Source organism: Cupressus sempervirens, chromosome 7, assembly GCF_028749045.1.
Source record: "Cupressus sempervirens isolate cs-2001-9-10 chromosome 7, ASM2874904v1, whole genome shotgun sequence".
Classification (NCBI taxonomy): Eukaryota; Viridiplantae; Streptophyta; class Pinopsida; order Cupressales; family Cupressaceae; genus Cupressus; species Cupressus sempervirens.
This window is the reverse complement of record NC_143124.1, coordinates 5363631-5383431: the sequence shown is the minus strand read 5'-3', so window position 1 is coordinate 5383431 and position 19801 is coordinate 5363631.

Below are 19801 nucleotides of genomic sequence, written 5' to 3'. Positions count from 1 at the left end.
TCGTGGGGAATGATAGCTGTAAAGTATGGTTGCGAGCTGTAAGAACTCGTAGAGGTAGAGCGCAATGCAACATTGATCTGTGTACCTGAAGAAATTTGAGAGGGATTTGCAATCTCTAAATAGATTATAAGATCTCCCTCTAATCTCGTAGTATATGGGGCATTTGAAAAGGAAATGGGTCTTAGATTCAGCCTCTGCTAAGGTACAAAGCCTACAAACCCGATCCTTTCTAGCAATATGGTGATCGACTTAGATCCGGAGTCTGTGTGAGCCCACCCTGAAGGAACTAAGGGAGATACGCAGGGCATGTGTCCCATGTTTGTGTAAGTAGTCAGGGCGTACAATAATCCCATCTCAAATATCTAAGAAGTGCTCTCAACGTAGAATGTCATCCTTAGATGTAACCCCATAGAAGATCAACCTAGGTTTATTATATACTGCTTGTAAATGTCAAGTTTGACATGCCCGTTCAACTCTTGTCGAGAGGGGAGGAGATGAGCAGGAGCGTCCAATGAGAATTGGTAGGGAGGGAGACAGTCGATGTCGATCCCAACTGATCTCAACAGGATAGTAGCTTGAGCATACCAACAACGGGCTCTAGTGGCCGGATTAGAGTCTGCAATAGCAATTAAACAACAGTAGGCTAAGTAAGGGTATTTGTGTTGGCCATGAAGACGGTGGAGAAACTAGATCAGGTCAAAAATGGCTGCAAGCTTGAATGGGTGGGCTCCAAACTCAGCCAAAATAACACTGTGGCGAGTAGATCTATGACATCTAATAATCCAACGGAGGAGTAGAGTCTGGGTGTGCTCGATCATGGCCCAATTCGAGTCCACCAGGGAAGGACCCCATGCCACCCAATCATAGAGCACTGTGGGTCTTACCAAGGAATCCATGAGAGATAGCTTAGACAATGTGTCCTGAAAGTGGTGTCTGAAGCATTATCTCTCAAGCATGGCAAGGGAATCGAACCCTTTACTGATCTGACGCTGAATGGCTAATCTCAAGTAAAACATGATCCATAAAACTTAACCCTAAGGTATGTGTAAGATGATGTAATCTCAACTTCTTGGCCATGGAAGTGAAAATGGAGATGTGAGGTCTTCAAATTGTTGAAGACCATAACACGAGTCTTCTCTAGGTTCACGACCAACCATCTCATGTCACACAAAGACGCAAGTCTATCTAAAACTTTGAAGACCCTCAGGAGAAGAAGCAAGAAGAACCACATTGTCGACAAAGAGAAGGATGAAGATCAATACTTGGTGTAGATGACAACCATCACTTGGAAGTGAGGTTTCACTGAGAAAAGGCCACGAGCTCATCAATGTAGATCTCGAACAAGGTGGGTGAGAGAGGGTAGCCATGCTTCACCCCAATGGTGCTTTGGATAGCATCGGAGAGGCCCTCAGTGGTCCCAAGTCTACCAATCACTGTCTCATATAACCTCATGATAGCCATCAGCAAGATCTCAGAAATACCAATATCTCTAAGTCTCTGAAAAAGGGCCACTTTGGGGATGGAATCAAAAGCCTTACGAAAATCCACAAAACAACAATAGACTTTCTTCGAGTGGTGTTGGGTTTCCTTGATAATAGCCTGTAGTGTTAAGATATGATCCATGGTTTGGTAGTCTGCCCTGAACCCTGCTTGGCCCTTAGCCCTATAATTTCTCCTATCAAGCTCACTGGATAGAATAATATTCTATGTTGTGGCATAAAGTTTGACAAATGTATGCCCAATCATGATGGTCCTATAGTTTTCAGGATTAGAAGCCAACCCAAACTTATGGATTGAGTAAATAACGTGTCTCAACCATGAGTTTGGAAAACCAAAGCAAACCACTCTATTAAAGAGTGTAGAGAGATAAGGGCCCAGGATCGTGGTATTGAGCTTGAAGAGCTCAACCTAAAAACCCTCCTCATTAGTCGCACTACTGCATTTTAATTTGATGGCCTCGTAAATGCTGGAGGTGGAGAACAAGTGACAATGGGGGGGTGGTGGGATGGGAAGGGGAGTGAGTTGACTCGGGATGTCATACAACATGGAGACATGGGAGGCAAGGAGGCGAATGTTAGGGTTGAACGGGGGGTTGGGGATGTCGGGGGAAGATGATGCGCCAAAACATCTTGGGACACTGTATAAGCATGTTGTAGAGGGATCTACTGTGTGAAGCAATAAAGAACCACTTCTTATGGCGAATAAATCGTTTGTAAGAGAGTCATATGTTGGTGAAAGCGGGGGAATGAGTATTGAAAGCCAAGTGCAAGGAGCAGTGGAAAGTTTTATAGGTATCATCAAACCATTGGTTCATGGGGCAAGTATTCTGTCGAGCAGATTTGGAGGTGCTGGGAATGGAGCGGTAGGGGATAAAGAGGAGCGCTGACTTCCAAATCACGGTGGCGAGTGAGTGAAACATGGTGGACACCTGACCATGCTCTGTGAAGCTAGGGGACAGAGGAATCTTCTCAAATGAAAGATGAAGAGGTCTTGATCATTCTCATAGAAGACACACAATATAATCTTACAGTTGCTCTTCTAGCAATTTGCTCCTTAGCGATTTGGTATAGAATAAAATATAAGTTCCAAAATTTATTGCAGACTTCCAGAATAATAATATTCAGTCCAAAATTGTAGTAGATCAATTTGTAGCAATATATTAATTCTCCATCAGTATTATATCTTCAAAATTTGCAGAAAACTTACATGGTATCAGAGCCAAGTTGTCGAACCTAGGTTCTGCAAATTGACAATCAGAGTTGAAAATATCTAAAAGCAACGTCCTTCTACTTTCAATGGTCAATGCAATTAGACCCAAAGATAGGTTTGATGGAAAAGAACACTTCGTTGCATGGAAATTCAGAATTATGATGACTCTTGAAGACAATGATGTAATACAATTTGTTGATAAGGAAATCAAACAACCTAATGTCGATACTCATAAAATTAACTAGATTAAAGGAAACATGAAAGCCATGAAAATCATATTAGATGGAGTTAAAAATGAAATAGTACCTATGCTAATGAAACATCAGACAACATTTAAAATGATGAGTGCATTAATAAATGCATATGAGGTTAACAATGCAACTAGAACCCTTGCACTAAAAAGGCAACTAAATCATATAAGAATAAGAAAGGGAGAATCTGTGAATTCATACTTCCTAAGGGTGGCTAGTCTAAGAGATGAACTTGCAAGTATAGGGACCATAATTGAAGACAAAGAGCTGTCAGTTGTGGCTATAAATGGGTTACTGGATTCATGGAAAACATTCTCACAAGGAGTAAGTGCTAGAGACCAACTCCCAGACTTCAATAGACTTAAAGGAGATTGCCTTCAAGAAGAATTTAATCAACTCAAGAAAGGAGGGAAATTGAAAACTGAAGATGAAGAACTTCATGTTCTCAACACAAATTCCTAGAAAGGTAAGAAGAAGCACTTCAAGAAGAAGAAGGCTCATCAAAGAAATGACAAACCTAAGAGAGATTTATCCAAAGTAAAATGCTTTAAATGTGAGAAATTTAGACACTAAACAAAATTGCCTAGAGAATACAAAGCAACAAGTAAATTGTATGCATGTTAATAAGAAAGTGGAAAATTATGATCCTAAGAAACATGTATTGTACCTAGCGCTATCAAATGAAGTATCAAGCAAAGCATGGATAATTGATAGTGGATCATCTTGACACAATACATGATATAAAGAAGTACTAGACTCAATATCAAAAGAAGTTAATGACAAAGTTACCATAGGTGATAATTCCACTCATTTTGTCAAAGGAATTGGGAATTACACCTTCAAATTGAACTCAGGTTTTTCTCTTCATCTCAAAAGAGTACTCTATGTACCAGGAATCAAGAGAAATCTAATCTCTACCACAACACTGGAAGATGATGGACATAAGGTTGCATTCATGGACGATAAAGTAATGACCTAGTCTAAGAACTCTTCATTTAAGAGATCAAAGTTGATTGGTCAAAGAAAGGGATACTTGTATGAATTAAATATATAACCTATTCAAGCCTTAATCCATGAAGCTGCTAATATAAACGAAGTGTAGCATAGAAGGTTAGGGCACCTAAACTTCAAAGCCTTATCGACTATGAAAAATATGGTTACTCGTATATCTAAATTAAACAAAGATCATTCTAGCATATGCAAAGGGTGTGCACTAGGTAAAAACACCAAAATTCCATTTCAAATGAGCATTAGAAAATCTAACAATGTTTTAGAATTAGTCCACTCATATTTATGTGGACCCATGTCTGTTACTTCTCTTGGAGGATTTTTGTTATATATACTTTTTATAGACGATTTCTCTAGGAAAACATAGATTTACTTCTTAAAATATAAAGAGTCAGAAGAAATCCTTAAGAGATTTAAAGAATTCAAAACCTTAACTGAAAACCTATTAGGACATAAAATTAAAACTCTTAGGTCTGATAATGGAGGTGAACATACTTCAGAATTGATTAAAGATTTTTGTAAAGAAGTAGGAATTAAGAGGGAGTATATTGTTCCTTATAATCCTCACCAAAATGGGGCAGTAGAAAGGAAGTATAGGTAAATTTTTGAAGCAGCGAGACCTATGATACTTGATCAAGACTTAGAGTTTTATCTTTGGGCAGAAGCCTCATGTACTATTGTCTATATTGAAAACATAAGTCCTCAATCTAACCTCAGAGATAAAATTCTTGAGGAAATCTTCTCTAATTCTAAACCAAATGTCAGTGATCTCAAAATATTTGGGTGTCCTATTTACATTCATATTCCTAAAGAGAAAAGAACTAAACTTGAACCTTCAGGCAAAAGAGGTATTTTTGTTGGATATAGTGAAACATCCAAAGCATATAAAGTTTACATACCTCGTCAGAAAGACATTGAACTTAGTAGGGTTGTAATATTTGAAAAAGATTTAGCATTCAAAAGAGCCCTAAGTTTTGAAGATCCTTCATATATACCTAGTTCTAAAGAAAACCATGAACCTGAATTTCAGAGAGAGAACATTGAAGAAATTAAAGGTGAAATTCAAAATCTTAATCTTGAGGAAACTCAAAATCCTAAGAAAAGACCACTTTGGGCCTCTAAGACTATAGAAGAAGCACATGACTTCTCTGCAACCAAAAGGAACCTTCAGAGAAAGCAAAAGACCCAAAAGATTCTCTAGCTATGCTACAAACATGAGTGATTTATCTAAATCAGAACCAACCAATGTCTCAGATGCTATTAAACATACAACTTGGAAGGATGTTATGATAGAAGAATACCAATCCATTATTAAGAATGATGTTTGGAAAATTTTTCTAAGGATTGAGGGAAAATATGTTGTTTCTTCTAAGTTGATATTTAAAATCAAGCATGCTGTTGATGGTAGCATTGAAAAATATAAGGCTAGACTTGTAGCTAGAGGATTCTCTTAGAAAGAGGGAATTAATTATGAAGAAACCTTTGCTCCAGTTGCCAAATACACCTTTGTAAGAGCAGTCCTAGCTATTGCAACATCAAAGGGATGGAAAGTACATCAGATGGATGTGAAAACAACATTTTTGAATGGAAGTATTATTGAAGAGGTATATTTGGAACAACCTAAAGGACTTGAAACTCATAACCCTAAAGTCTTTGTTTGCGGGCTCAAAAAAGCTCTCTATGGGCTTAAACAAGCTCCTAGGGCATGGTATGAAAGAATCATTTCATATCTCACTAGTTTAGGATTCTCTAAGAATGAAGCTGATCCAAATCTCTATTATAAAAAGAATAAAGATGATATGATAATTTTAATACTATATGTTGATGATTTACTAATAATAGGTGATGATCATCTTATAGATCAATGCAAGAAAGATCTAATTAGAGAATTTGTTATCAAAGATTTAGGACTCTTTCATTACTTCCTAGGACTAGAGGTATGGCAAAAATCTGACAACATCATACTTAATCAAGGAAAGTATGCATTAGATATCTTGAAGGGATTTGGAATGTGGAATTTTAGACCTATGTCTTCTCCAGTGGAGAGTAATCTACACAAACTTAAAGAAGCAGCAATAGAATCACCCTCCATAGATTCTACTCTTTATAGACAGTTGATTGGGTCTCTTATGTACTTGGTAAATACAAGACTTGATATTTTCTATGTTGTTAATGCCTTACATCCGTTTATGTGTGAGCCAAAGGAGATTCACCTGGTTGTAGTCAAACACATTATGAGATACTTACAAGGCACTCTTAACCTTGACCTTAAGTATAAGAAAGTTGACTTAAACTTACATGGATTCACAAACTCAAATTGGGGTGGAAGTGTTAGTGATAGGAAAAGCACTTCGGGATTTTGTTTCACTTTAGGTTTAGCAATGATATCATGGATATGCAGAAAGCAGTCATCAGTAGCACAGAGTTCCACAGAAGCTAAATACATTGCAACTGCAATGACTTCTTGGGAAGCAGTTTGGCGTAGAAAGTTACTTGTGGAATTATTTGATCAACCCATGAATCCCAACTATCATTCACTGTGCTAATCAGAGTTCCATCAAGCTTTTTGTGAATCTAATTTTTCATGATAGATTCAAGCATATTGAAATTTATTACCATTATGTAAGCAGTATGGTAGACAGGAAAACTATCAAGTTAGAATACATTTGCACTATAGATCAGACAATAGATATTCTTACCAAACCTCTCTCTTGAGTGAAGATAGATCACTTCAGAAAAAGACTTGGTATGGTTGAATTATAATACATTTGTATTCTTTAATTATTAATGAAATAATTTTGTGTTGAAATTATTATTGTCAGGCTAATTACTGTTATGGGCTTCACCATTTGTATTCATTATCTAAGAGGTGATGATCTCTGAGATAATGAACACTTGTATAAAAGACATTATGAGAGATGACAATCTTTGAGATAATGTACTAAACAATAAAGAACTACTGTCATGTTTGGATGAGTTCAAGACCACATTGTGATGTAGACATTTCTATGCCTATGAGTCACAAATTGGATAACAGAAGAATTTAATCATTCTCTGGATTTTATCTTGTGTACTGGTAGATCTTAACTCAAGATCATATTGTGATATAGGCTTGTTAGTACCTATGAGTCACAACTTGGATAAAGGAAGAATTTAATCACTGTCTAGATTTTATCCTGTGTATTGCATTCCATGCAATACTATTACCACTAGACTAGGTGATAATTCGTATCACAGGTTTAGTAATATGACAAAGTATCATGTGTACCATGATACTAAATGCTTGGAAGAATCAGATAGATATAGAGTACAAATCTATGCTTAACAATTTTGCTAGATCTGAAGATTATAGAGGACAACACCATCATGGAAGAAATGGTGACTTTTTTTTCTTCTCTTATGACAGCTAATCATAACATAAATCTAGAGAGTCAGGCTGAAATCGTTAGAGTGATTCCTCCTCTGGTTTCGAAGGAACAAAATAAAATGTTAAGCTCTATACCTAAGGATGATGAAATTTTCAAAGCTGTCAGTTCCCTGGGAGGAGATAAAGCTCATGGGCCTGATGGTTTTCCCATTTTTTTCTTCCAAAAACTTTGGAAATTTGTGGGCAAAGATGTTTGTGATGCTGTGAAGGAATTCTATGGAGCCAAACAGATGCTTAAGGAAGTCAACTCCACCTTTCTATGCCTGATCCCAAAGAAAATAGGTGCTGATTCTCCTAATCTTTTTAGACCGATCAACCTTTGTAATTCTTTCTATAAAATTATTTCCAAAGTTCTTACCTCCACACTTATCCAAGTGATCCCTATGATTATTGCTGATCAACAAAATGGCTTCATCCTAGGTAGGCAGATTCTTAACTCTATCATCTCCGCTCATGAGAATATTCATTCCTTATCTTGTTCTAACAATCAGGGATTCGTTATGAAAGTGGATATTGCTAAGGCCTATGACAGAGTTGATTGGTCTTTCCTCTTAAAAATTCTTTCTGCTTTCGGTTTTGATCACAAGGTAGTTGGTGTTATTCATCAATTGATCTCTACCTCTTCTATTGTTGTTCTGGTTAATGGAAGCTCTTCTCAGTTCTTTTATCCCTCTTGAGGTTTGAGACAAGGTGATCCTTTATCTCCTATCTTTTTTGTAATCATGGCTGATTGCTTGGGGAGGCATATTGGGGATTTGGTCCATAGAGGTTTCATCAAGGGTTTACAACCTTCCATCCTCTTGTTTGCTCTCATGGACAATTTGTTGATGATACCATCTTCTTGGGTAAGGTTGAAGTTAAGGAAGCTAGAAATTTGAAGCAAGCTATTAACTTATATTCCTTTGCCTCTGGTCAGTTGGTTAATTGGAATAAAAGTGCTGTGTACTTTATAAATACCCCAATCCAGAGAAAAAATAAAATTGCTAAAATCATTGGATTTTCTATTGGATCCCTCCCCTCTTCTTACTTAGGCCTCCCTCTAGGTCTGAATATCCCTGATACCTTCTGGGAAGATCTAATTAACAAATTCAGTATGAAACTTGCGGGATGGAAAGGGAACCTTTTAAGCCAGGCTGGTAAGTTAACTCTTCTCAAAGCTTGTCTTCAAAGCATACCAACTTATGCTTTAAGTCTCTTTAGAATCCCTTCTAAATTTGCTGAGTCTATTGAAAAAATTCAAAGAAATTTCCTTTGGACTGGTTTTGAGGAGAAAAGGAGAATGCCTTTAATAGCTTGGGATAATGTTTGCAAACCGTTAAGGGAAGGGGCTTTGGGAATCAGGAAAATCAGATGCATGAATGATGCTCTTTTAGCAAAACAAGGTTGGAGAGTCTATCATGACAACAAAGAGTGGAGTACCATATGGAAACAAAAGTACCTCTTCAATGCTAAATCCCTTCCTGATTTCTTCTCTGCTCCTGATGTTTTTCAGCCTTCCTCTATATGGGGGGCTATTCAGGGGACCAAGAAAACTCTAGGAAAAGGATGTTCATGGAAAATTGGTAATGGGCTACAGGTGAAATTTTGGGAAGATGTTTGGTTAATGGATCATCCCTTGTTTGAAGATTTCCTTTACAATGATCTTGTTGACCGATGCAAGCAGAGATTTGGTAGATTAGTTAGTCATTATTGGCAGAATGATTCCTGTGTGAATTTAACTAATGTTGATCAAGGCTTCAACAATATCCAATTATATCTCAATGCTGTTTCTTTGAATCCTAATCTAGAGGATGAGGTTATTTGGCATGCTGACCCTAGTGGCCATTTTAAAGTCTCTTCAGTATTTGCCTCAAAGGATAAGGGAAGTCAACCTCTTTGGTCTCATGCCTGGATTAAGGGTCTCATTCCCAAAATTAAAATCTTCTTTTGGATTCTGCTTCAAAATAAAATTCTGACCCTAGATAATTTGCAAAAAAGAGGTATTAATGTGGTTAATAGGTGCATTTTATGCAAAAATGGTTTTGAAGATGGAGACCATATGTTTTTGAATTGCTCCTACACCCAACAAGTCTGGACTGAGATTCTTAACTTCTGGGGTACAACATGGGTCCATCAAAACAATGTGGAGCTCTCTTTTAGAAGCTGGCTTTGCCCCTCTAAGGATCCTGATGCTCTTTTTCTTTGGAAACTTACTGTCCCTCACCTCTGGTGGGGAATCTGGAAAGAAAGAAATAATCAAATTTTTAGGAGCAAAGATCTTCCAGGATGGGTGCTTGGTCAGAATATCATTAGATCCATCAAGGAGAACTTTAAATCCCAGAGAATTTCTGAGCAAACTTTCCATTTTGAGAACTCTTTACGTTCTGAAAGGTCCAATCTGAATACTAATAATCCAAGATTGAGTATAAAATGGAAGGTGCCTCCTTTTGGATGGATCAAAGGGAACTTTGATGGGGCTGCTAAGGGAAACCCAGGAAGAGTGGGATGTGGAGGGGTCTTGAGAGATGAGGTGGGTAATGTTATTGACGCTATTGCTATCCCTATTGGTAAATCTAACAGCCACATTGCTAAAGCTACTGCTGCCCTCTATACTATTAAGCTAGCTGTCGAATTGGAGTATTCCAAATTATGGTTGGAAGGTGATTCTTTGAACATTATAAATACCCTAAATAATAAAAATGTAATCTCATGGTTTATTGAAGCTACGGTTATGGAAATCAAAACCTTAATTCAAAAATTTGAAAAGGTGGTCATTTCCCATACATACCGCAAGGCCAATGGTGTTGCTGAGTGGATAGCCAACTGTGCTATTCAAACGGGGCATAAGGTGAGGTGGCATGAGGAATTAAAAAAGCATGCTGATCTTAAAATGATCATTAATTATGAAGCCATTCATTCTGAAGTGGGAAAGATTTATTTGCATTAGCAATTTAATGATTTGGTGGAGTGGCCTTACAACTGTCAGATTACCTTCCCCGAGGAGGTACATTCATGTGAATGTAATGTGGTCTCAACACATATCTTCTAAAAGGCGGCCTCCAAATCATGCAACTAAAAATTGGTTTCCTTTCAACCTCTTTGTGTTCTATATCTGGGTGTTTCTAGTTTTGTGTTTGATTGGCAGAATGGGGGGTGAGCCGTGGAAACAAGAACCCAAAAATGTGATGACTGGAAGGCTCGTCAGGATGTTTGGAAGATTCTTCAAAAAGGGAAGGTGGTTAGTTATCTAGAGCGTTTGCATGGCTTCAAACCCCATATCACTACCGCTTTCTTTAAAAATTGGGCTGATGATAGAGTCACTCTCCATGGAGTCACTGTGAAGCTTATTGAGGACTTCATTGTTGAGGTCACGCGGCTCCCCACGGGTGGCATAAAGTTTTCAAAATAGACCACTATCTCCAATGTGGCCTATAAAAAATTTTCGAACACGGATGATGAGGAGAAGCAAATGGAAAAGAGTGGAGACTTCTTTGATGTGGAGCAGATTAAAGGTATTTGGCGTGATGTGCTTAGCTGCATTCGTGAGTACTTTATCCTGGATGGTAGGAACAAAAGAGTTCACAAATTTCATTTTGCTTTCCTCAACGACTTTAGATATAAGGATAGAATTTCTTTCCCTTTCTATCTATGTTTTTCATTGCTTCAAAGTTTATTTGCCCATAGGAAGAAGGAGTCTCGACCTATTTTACATGAAGGTCTGATACTTCTTATTGAGGGCTTTTGTAAAAATAAGTCCATTGCTTTGACTCCTTCTTTTGGTAATCAGAATGGTTCTCAGTCCAAGAAGTGTAAGAAGGATGAGAATGTTAAAGGGAAAGAAAAGGTAAAACCTAAACCCTCTAGTTCTCAAAAACATATAGTTGAAATTGAGTCTGAGTCGGAGAGTTTTGAGGGTTTTGAGAAGGATATCTCGGAGGAAGAGGAAGGGATAGATGTTGGGGAATTTAGCTCAAATTTGGAGGGATATCCGAAAACAAAAGGAAAATTTGATAAATAAAAAGAGGAGGATACATCTGAGGGTAACTCAGAACAGATCATCTCTGACAATGAAGGTAATAAGATTGTGTCCGAGGGGGGTGTTAAAGACAAAGAAAACTTAACTGATGACCCAGTTACTATGAAGGATGTGGATCATATGGTTTTGGCTTCGACTCCTGTAATAGAGACTAGGGAACAACAAAAGGAGGATCCAATCTGGCAAGAAGCCCCTTTTGAGAATAGAGAGGAGGTCTAGATGGATAGGGAGGAACAAATGGAAAAGGTTGGTTCCCCTCTACATGAGAGTATTGATGACATTTGTGACTCACTGCAGAGGGACAACAAGCTTTCCTTCTTACATTCTGCAAAGCTCAAAGTGGACTCTATTATCCAAGTTGATTCTTGGAACTATAATGAAATTATGGGGCTGAAGAAGAAAGTGGAAATTATGCAACACAACCAGGATGTTGATCGGGCCATAATTAATCAGTTGGAGGTGCAAATGGGAGATATCCCTAAAAAATTTAAAGATTATGAGTTAAATCTTAGAATGCTCATCAAGGAAAGTGGCACAAAAATGGAGTAGATAACATCAAACATTTGTGCCGCTGCAGCTAGCCTTGGAAAAAGAGTTAATGAAGATACTATTTCTTCGGAGGGCTCGAGTAAGAGGACAAGGCAGAGTTCGAGGAAGAAAGCCTTGCAAGCTGCTGCTACTTTGGCTGCCAACTCCATTCAGAACACTGTTACGATCAGGAAGGAGGATGTCAAGATGATTACAAAATTGCAATAGAAGTTGTGAGTCTTCTGTGTTGTTTCTATTTATGTATAGGTCTGTTTTCTAGTTTATGTTTTTGGTTCTGGTTCTATTTTTTGGTAAAACTTTATTTCAGGTTCCAGGTCCTTGTAAAACTTAGATACTTTTATTGAACTTTGCTAGTGGTTTCAGGTCCCTGTAAAACCTGATTTTCTTTTTGCTTTTCAGTAGGTTTCAGGACTGATCCTGGTGGTCTTAAGTGCCTATCTTTCTTGTTTTTGTTAAAAGGGTTTCGGGGCCCCTTCAAAACCTTCTTTTACCGTAATCTAAAACAATTTTGCTAAATATGTTTCTCTCATTTATATTATCAAGTTAAGAGGGAGTGTTAAATCTTGATAACTTGATCATATTAATGTTCTGATTTTTCAGATTAGATAGATCTAATATGCATGTAATTTCCTTTATATATGGCCTCATGATAAATACAACTCCCTAGAACAAATTGGCGATCTGCTAGGCATATTTATATGCCTTGTATTTGACTATTGTAGTTAATTATTAATTAACTATTAGTTAATGGACAAAGGGCACCGATTTGTAGAGGAGTAGGTTGTTTCATGGAGGGCCGACCTAGAAGGGGTGTGTCTTATGAAAATCTGTTCATTTTCATCCCGTTTTTGCAAATGACATATTTCCCTATTTATATCCTCATTTGAAGGTGTGACTTTTCATTTTGAAAACTCATATCACAATATCATATACTTTTATTAACTAATGATTTGTTTAACTCACATGCCTTTATTAATTACAAATCACCGATTGTTTTATTTTAATAGTCTGCTATATCTACAATAAATATTATTCTGAGAATTATTGTGGAACCTCATTATTAACTCATCACTGATCATTACTGGGGGATTCATATGCATGATATAATTTAAAAAAAAAAATTATTATGTATAAGAAAGCTGGTGGTTTATCTTTTATTGAACTTCATCTTTTACGGCTGACATGGTTTGTAGATTATTTACCATTCTCTCGGCACTGTGGACTATTGATGCATTAATAATTTGTGATATCATTCTCTGTCATTACTGTAGAGTTTGTCATGACTCACGCTTGACTAAGATTTTAATCCCGATAGTAGTTTGTTCCCTTGTTCATGCTAATCACATGTCTTATTTGTAGCCTTTGAAGATATGGTGAGTTGTTTACAGGTCTTTTCCATATTTTATTTCTGTCTATAAATGTTTTCTTTGCCTGTTCCTATATAGTTTTGACTGCTTTTTTGTATGATTGCAACATCTTAGTGATACCGTTCAGTGATAGCCTCCATCGACCATTCACATCCTTTCTTCTTAATCCCTATGTGTTTGGTCATCACCAACATGTATTCTACAACTTTCTTTTCATAATAATTTTACAGGTATAATATTTGGTCAGCTTTCTCCAAAACACCAAACTCACTGCTTATTTAATCAACAACTCAACTTTCTCTGTATTGACAACAACAACCATAATTGGTATTGTTGGTATTCATTATTAATGTCCCTGTCACTTTAAGACATTAATAATGTTTTTATCTCTTCTCTTCCATTTGAAACACAATCACTGCATCCATACTCTCATCGAAATTGACATCAACTCTTTGCTGTTCCTATCAAATAAAACCTCCAATTTCGATTCCTGTTTCATCCATACAAAACATATAGCCTTGCTGCTATCTGTAAAGGTGTTATGTTCTAATAATAGTCAGTCCACTTCATTACTTTTAATTCTCGAATGATGGCGTTGTAGATTTCTCTTATTCACATGGAAATCCATTACCCATTCAAATGTGGTGCAAGGCCTGAGAAAAACATGGTAGGTGTCCGAATTTCAAGGCTTTTAGCCTTTAGGATTTGCTTGTGGTATGGATTACTAGATTGCTTGGAGGTTCCATCACCATAATCCCTAAAAGAAAAAAGATAATCCTAAGGCCAAAAGAATACCTGCCTGATTGAAAATAAGACTTCTATTTTGGGGACTAGATATGCAAACCTAATTTCACATTGATTAGGTTGTATGGATGTAGGTAGCAGGCCTGCGTACTACCTCAGTTTATGTTTGAGAGGGTAGGTTGCCTTGAGTTTGTCTGGTAGTCGATGTGGATTGAAAAGGACATTCCACAACCTAAGAAGAAGGGGAATCACATGCCCCATTTCATGAAATTTGATGGTTTCATAATAGTGTTTTAAAAATAATTTTGGTTATCAGAGTACAAAGGCAAGGTAATATGATTCGAAAGGAGATATCAAGTCTTTTGTTGCAAGAGAAGATCATCAATTCAATTTTGAGGAAGATGTTAAAAGGAATTATGCTCATATTCCTCAGATTATGCAGAGAATGATTTTGTTAAACATTGAGCACTAATACATTAGGGGTCAATTTGTGACGCCAATTTGCGACAACGGGCAAATGTTATTTTTTTTTGGCTTTTTTTTTCTTTCAATTATAGTCCAACGACATCACAATTGCGACATCAAGCAACGTAGGTGTCGCAATTGCAACGTCGTCGAGCTATAATTATAAAAAAAAGCTCGCATTGGTCATTCGGCGAGTTTTCTTCTGCAGCATATCAAGTCGCATAATATGCCATTTTGAACATTGAACACCTGAACTTTGAGGTGCATTGCGAGACATTTCATTTGGAGAAGGGTACGTGCACCGACATTTTGCGTTATATTCATTTGGAGAAGGGTATATTATCAGGCTCTGTAGGTGAGAAATGTCGACAACTTAGCAATTTGTGTGGGTGGAAGTTTTATTGCTAAATGATAAATTAGTTTTATTGCTAAATGATAGCGCATCAAACTTGTGGAGGAGTTCCTTACCAAATAGACAGCGCATCAAACTTGAATTATTGCATTTTTAAAATTACCCATCATTGCATATCCTAATTAGGGTTTATACCAGAAATTGAGTTTAGAACACAAAATAGAAAGAGTGAGAATGCCACGGTATGTGAAGGAGTTGTAGAGGTTAAAGTTAAGAGAACTAAAAAGTAATCTATAGGAAGAGCTCCACATAAGGGAGCAGCTAGTCAAAGAAAATATACTTGTGAACGTGCCAAAAGATTTTGATAAAATCCCATCAATGATTTCATTGCCAAGTTCAACTGCCAGATGCATCATGAAGATAGTCAATGCAAGATCCTCAAGGGTGAGCATATAATCTAGGTTAGATGTGGTTGGACTAGAGGCTAGAAAAATTAACATCCGCTATCATGTGCAAGGCGATGTTGTTCTAGAGTGCATCAATTTAGATTTAGAATTGGGATGGAAAAATCAATGCCTATGATAGAACCTTTTTATTGTAGTATTCTTATTGCAGTCAAGTGGGTAGCAAAAATGAAGCTTTAATGTCATCCCCAGTGGAAATTCTTGGTCAAGGGCATATGCAAGCACTAGTTTTAATGCCTTCATTAGTTGTTGAATTCCTTATAGCAGAGGCCACAACAATGAAGGAGGTATCTCACGCTAAGGGAGGAATATAGTATCCCAAGTGGAAAATACTTGAATGGCTGCAACATGTAAAAGGAGGTGCACCCGTGCAAAAAAAACCTCCCATGCCTTGTCCAAACTATCCATTTTCCTTCTATTGTATGAAGTGTTTCCCTTTGGAGGTCATGTGAGTGATTAAGTGTAAGATTCTTCATTAAAATGCAGAGGCATCATAAACATGAACACTGCAAATACACTCCAAGCATTTGATGTTTTCTTGCTCCAATTGCCTGATCATAGAGGGTTTATTTATTTAGAGAACAAAAAATTGTAAACCTGAAACAATGTTTACAAGCTCAAATTAATCTTTATAACCATTAACTTGGTGAGTGAACTTTTTGGGTTGGGTTAGGTGTTTGAGGACCTTGGAAACCATAGTAGAACCCTTGTGAAGTTGAGTCCTTGTATTTGTATATGTGAGCCATTAGTAGCCCTAAGGAACATTGTCAGTTTGGATTTCAATTTGATCTTTTGGCAAGACTGCCTAATAGTTGATAAAGAGCCCTTACCCATTTCTGCATCATTCCCCTCATCCTTAGTAGGGATGAATCTTCTAAATAGTACCACATAGATTTTTCTGAGACAAAACATATGAAAAGATCAAATAAATTCCATCTAAATTAACCAAAGTAGATATATAAATCCTATTTTAACTATAAGTTTACACATAATTATAGAAAAAGACTATATTCGTATCTCCTTCCTAAAGCCAATCAACCCTTACCTTCTACTTCCTAAAAATAGTTCTCATTACTTACTTAAGTTCTCAAACAACTTGAGACTCCTCTCTACTCAAATCCTATGAAAAGACAAGATATTGAATTTTTGTAAGTGACAACACACGATCTTGTGCCTACCTCTTCCTAGCATAAATATTACCAATACATGACCATTTCTTGATATGCCATTTAAGCATATTGCAATTTCTTACTTCTATCATATGCTCATATGGCAGGCCTCCATCTCAGAACCACGAAGCCATGAAATGAAGCCACATTGGTTGGAATTTAAAAGGAGGATTCTTAGGAAGTACAACTCAAGTAGCATAAAACTTAATAGGCCAATTATCTAAAGCTCTCAAATCAAGAACTTCAAAAATCAGATAATGTACCCAATTTTGCTGTATTACTAATCTCTGACTACTGTTTCCAATCTTCCTATCCTCTAATATCGATATTCCTATTTACTCACTATTTCCATGTCACTGTTATTCACATTCATTTTTTATAATTTATTCATAACATCAATCACTGTTTTGCATGTATATTCACCACTATCTTTCTCTTTGATGTCACTATTTTTTGCAGTGCAGTAGCGCTATTTGGATGCATATCTGCTCATTGTTTCCTTACATTGTTTGATTACTGTTTGTTCTCTTATACATATATTATTGCTGCTTTTATATGGCACACACATTGTTTCTACCCTTGGCCACCTCACTTCTCTTTGTTGTCTAATGGCCATCATAATATTCTTACTGCGTTTCTAGGTCTACTTTGTGTAACCAAGAGCATTGTTTCATACAATCGCAGATATTGTATCTTCGCCAAAAGTGTTGTACCATTATTAACAGAAAATGGTCTTTGACATTAGTGCTTGGACCCCTTAGACAAGACAGTAAATTGATGATCATTATATGGTGAATATCCTTCAAATAAACGATGTGAATGTATCCAAGGATAGTGAATCACCTTGCAAACACTCTAAATACCTTTAACAAAAAGGTGAAATTATCTCTCTTTCTGCCCCTCATCATATGAGTCATGCTCTCTAATATTTATCATAGTTTTGATCTTCTTCTTCACTGAAATTAATTGCGATCATGCTGTTTTAATGTCATTAAATCTACTCATATCATTGTTGATAGTTCTTTTGTAACCTCTGATGATGATGCTCCTCTAGACAATGGTAAATGTACATCTTGTCATGTCCTATCATCTCTGAGTTTCTATAACAGTCCATCTCACTGTCTCGTCATCACTGTTATGGATTCCATTTAATGACATATCTGATTTGTTATTTTCAACATTTACCATTGTTCTTGATCTGTGCTCATTGAACATACATATAAAAGTGTGTCAACATTTCTTCATCACTGTCCTTTAATGTCGTATTTCTTTATCACTGTCCTTTAACATTGTTCCTAGATAACAGTGACTGATTTTGATGACTTCTGATTGATCTCTACTCAAGATATCTCCAATTCCTTCTCACTATTTTTAGTCTTTTGTAGCACTTGTGTTTGTCTTTGAATGAGCGCCATTTAATGACTTGGCTCTTGTCCATTAATTTTCTTTTTACTATCTTAATTGCATGATTCTTGACTGCTGCTGTCCTTTAATTTGTTGATCACTATTTTGCACTAGAATTCTCGTTCTTTGGGCTTTGCTTTTAGATTTCAATATTCGTCTTTTCAACAACAATGTTCTTGTCTTATTTTATGTAATGCTAAACTTATATCTTTGTCTCTAAGACACATGCCTTCCATTATCTCTTTCTTATTGCTATAATATTCACGAGACCTTATGCTGTGTTGAACATCCTTTTGACTGAGGTTTCATGACCATCACTTTTTTTCAAAATTCTATAGTGGTAAATATCATTAAGGACCTAATATTCATGTAAAATCCCTTTGAGTCACAATATTTTCCATGGATGTCTAGATCAACCTAATCATCCTACATTTGATGTAAGGTGCCATTCTTACCCAACTACCAATAGTAAGTTTACCAGAATCATAAAGATTTGCTTTGCAAGCAATGCAACCTAGATAGATCTTCATTTATATAATGAAAGTTAATAAAAATGGAAAACTGTTATAAGAACTCCTATACTGGAAACATTTGTGTAAAAATGTATTTCATCTGCTTTGTACCTTCTCTAACAGCTATCACATTCTTTCGATGTTTTCATCAGTGCCCTTGATATTGTCTTCATTTCTTAGTTTCTTTCCTTTTGTCACAACTCTTCATAATGCTGCTCCTAACTGCTCTTATCATCTTCAAGATCTCTGTAATATAAAAGACCTTGCTTGTCATAGCAGTGACATCTATTGAGCATCACTGTCTTTTATTGATATCTCACTGTCTAAGAGATGCGTACTATCTTAAAGCACTGTTGATATCATTGTTACATTGAATATCACTGTTCCATTTAATATCACTGTTATCTGTCACATTTTTTTCATTCTGAACATCAACACCAGAATGTACCCCTTGAGACTCCGGTTCTTTAGAAGCAGAAGCATTAACATCAGCTCCAGCAACTAGCTCCACAATTAGCAACCCTTCTTCTTGCTGCTTCACAATATCATCACTCCGAGATAGGATCTCAATTGATGATTGAACTATGGTTGGAGATTCCTGTTTTTCCACTAGGTGCATCTCAACCTCTTCAGTTATATCTTGTTGCACGGGAGTTTCAAAAATTTCAAGTCTTTTTTCACTAGAATCAACCTCACCTAATTGGCATCCATCTTCCTCAAGTGGTTCATTTGTTTCCTTTGGTTTTTCTAAAGACTCTGGTTTCTCTACTTCACCATGTTCCTCAGTAGCACTTGGACGAATGGTTGGCATATCAGCGGCTATAGAATTTGAGGGCTCTTCAATCATGGCTCTCTCATCTAATTGAGCCTTAGCAAAAATCTCACCAAGTGATGAAGCACATACCTATGACAGACCATTCAATATCATTCTTCAGAAAAAGCATAACCTTAATTTACATTGAAATTAACTGTAATAAAATTAGAACAAAAGTGAATATAACAGATTTGAGAGCATTTGGCATCCCCAAATTTTCATAACAGAAAATGAATTGTCTCTTAACATATGAACATAACTCTCTTGTACTAAACGATAATTGTGTGGTTTATTTTATTTAATAAGTATAATTATGGAGAGGCAAAATTGATAAAATTTTCTGGGGAAAATTTTGCTAAAAGTCTTAGATGATACTCATCAATGGCAAGTTAAAGCAATGTAAAGTTTTTCTTTTCCTGCAACACATATAACAACAATGTAAACTTATCTTGAAACTTCTTCTTTTCCTGCAACACATATAACAACAATTATAAGTGCTTGCAAGGTATATACTTATGAATAAATATTACATCTTGATTTAAATGTATGAA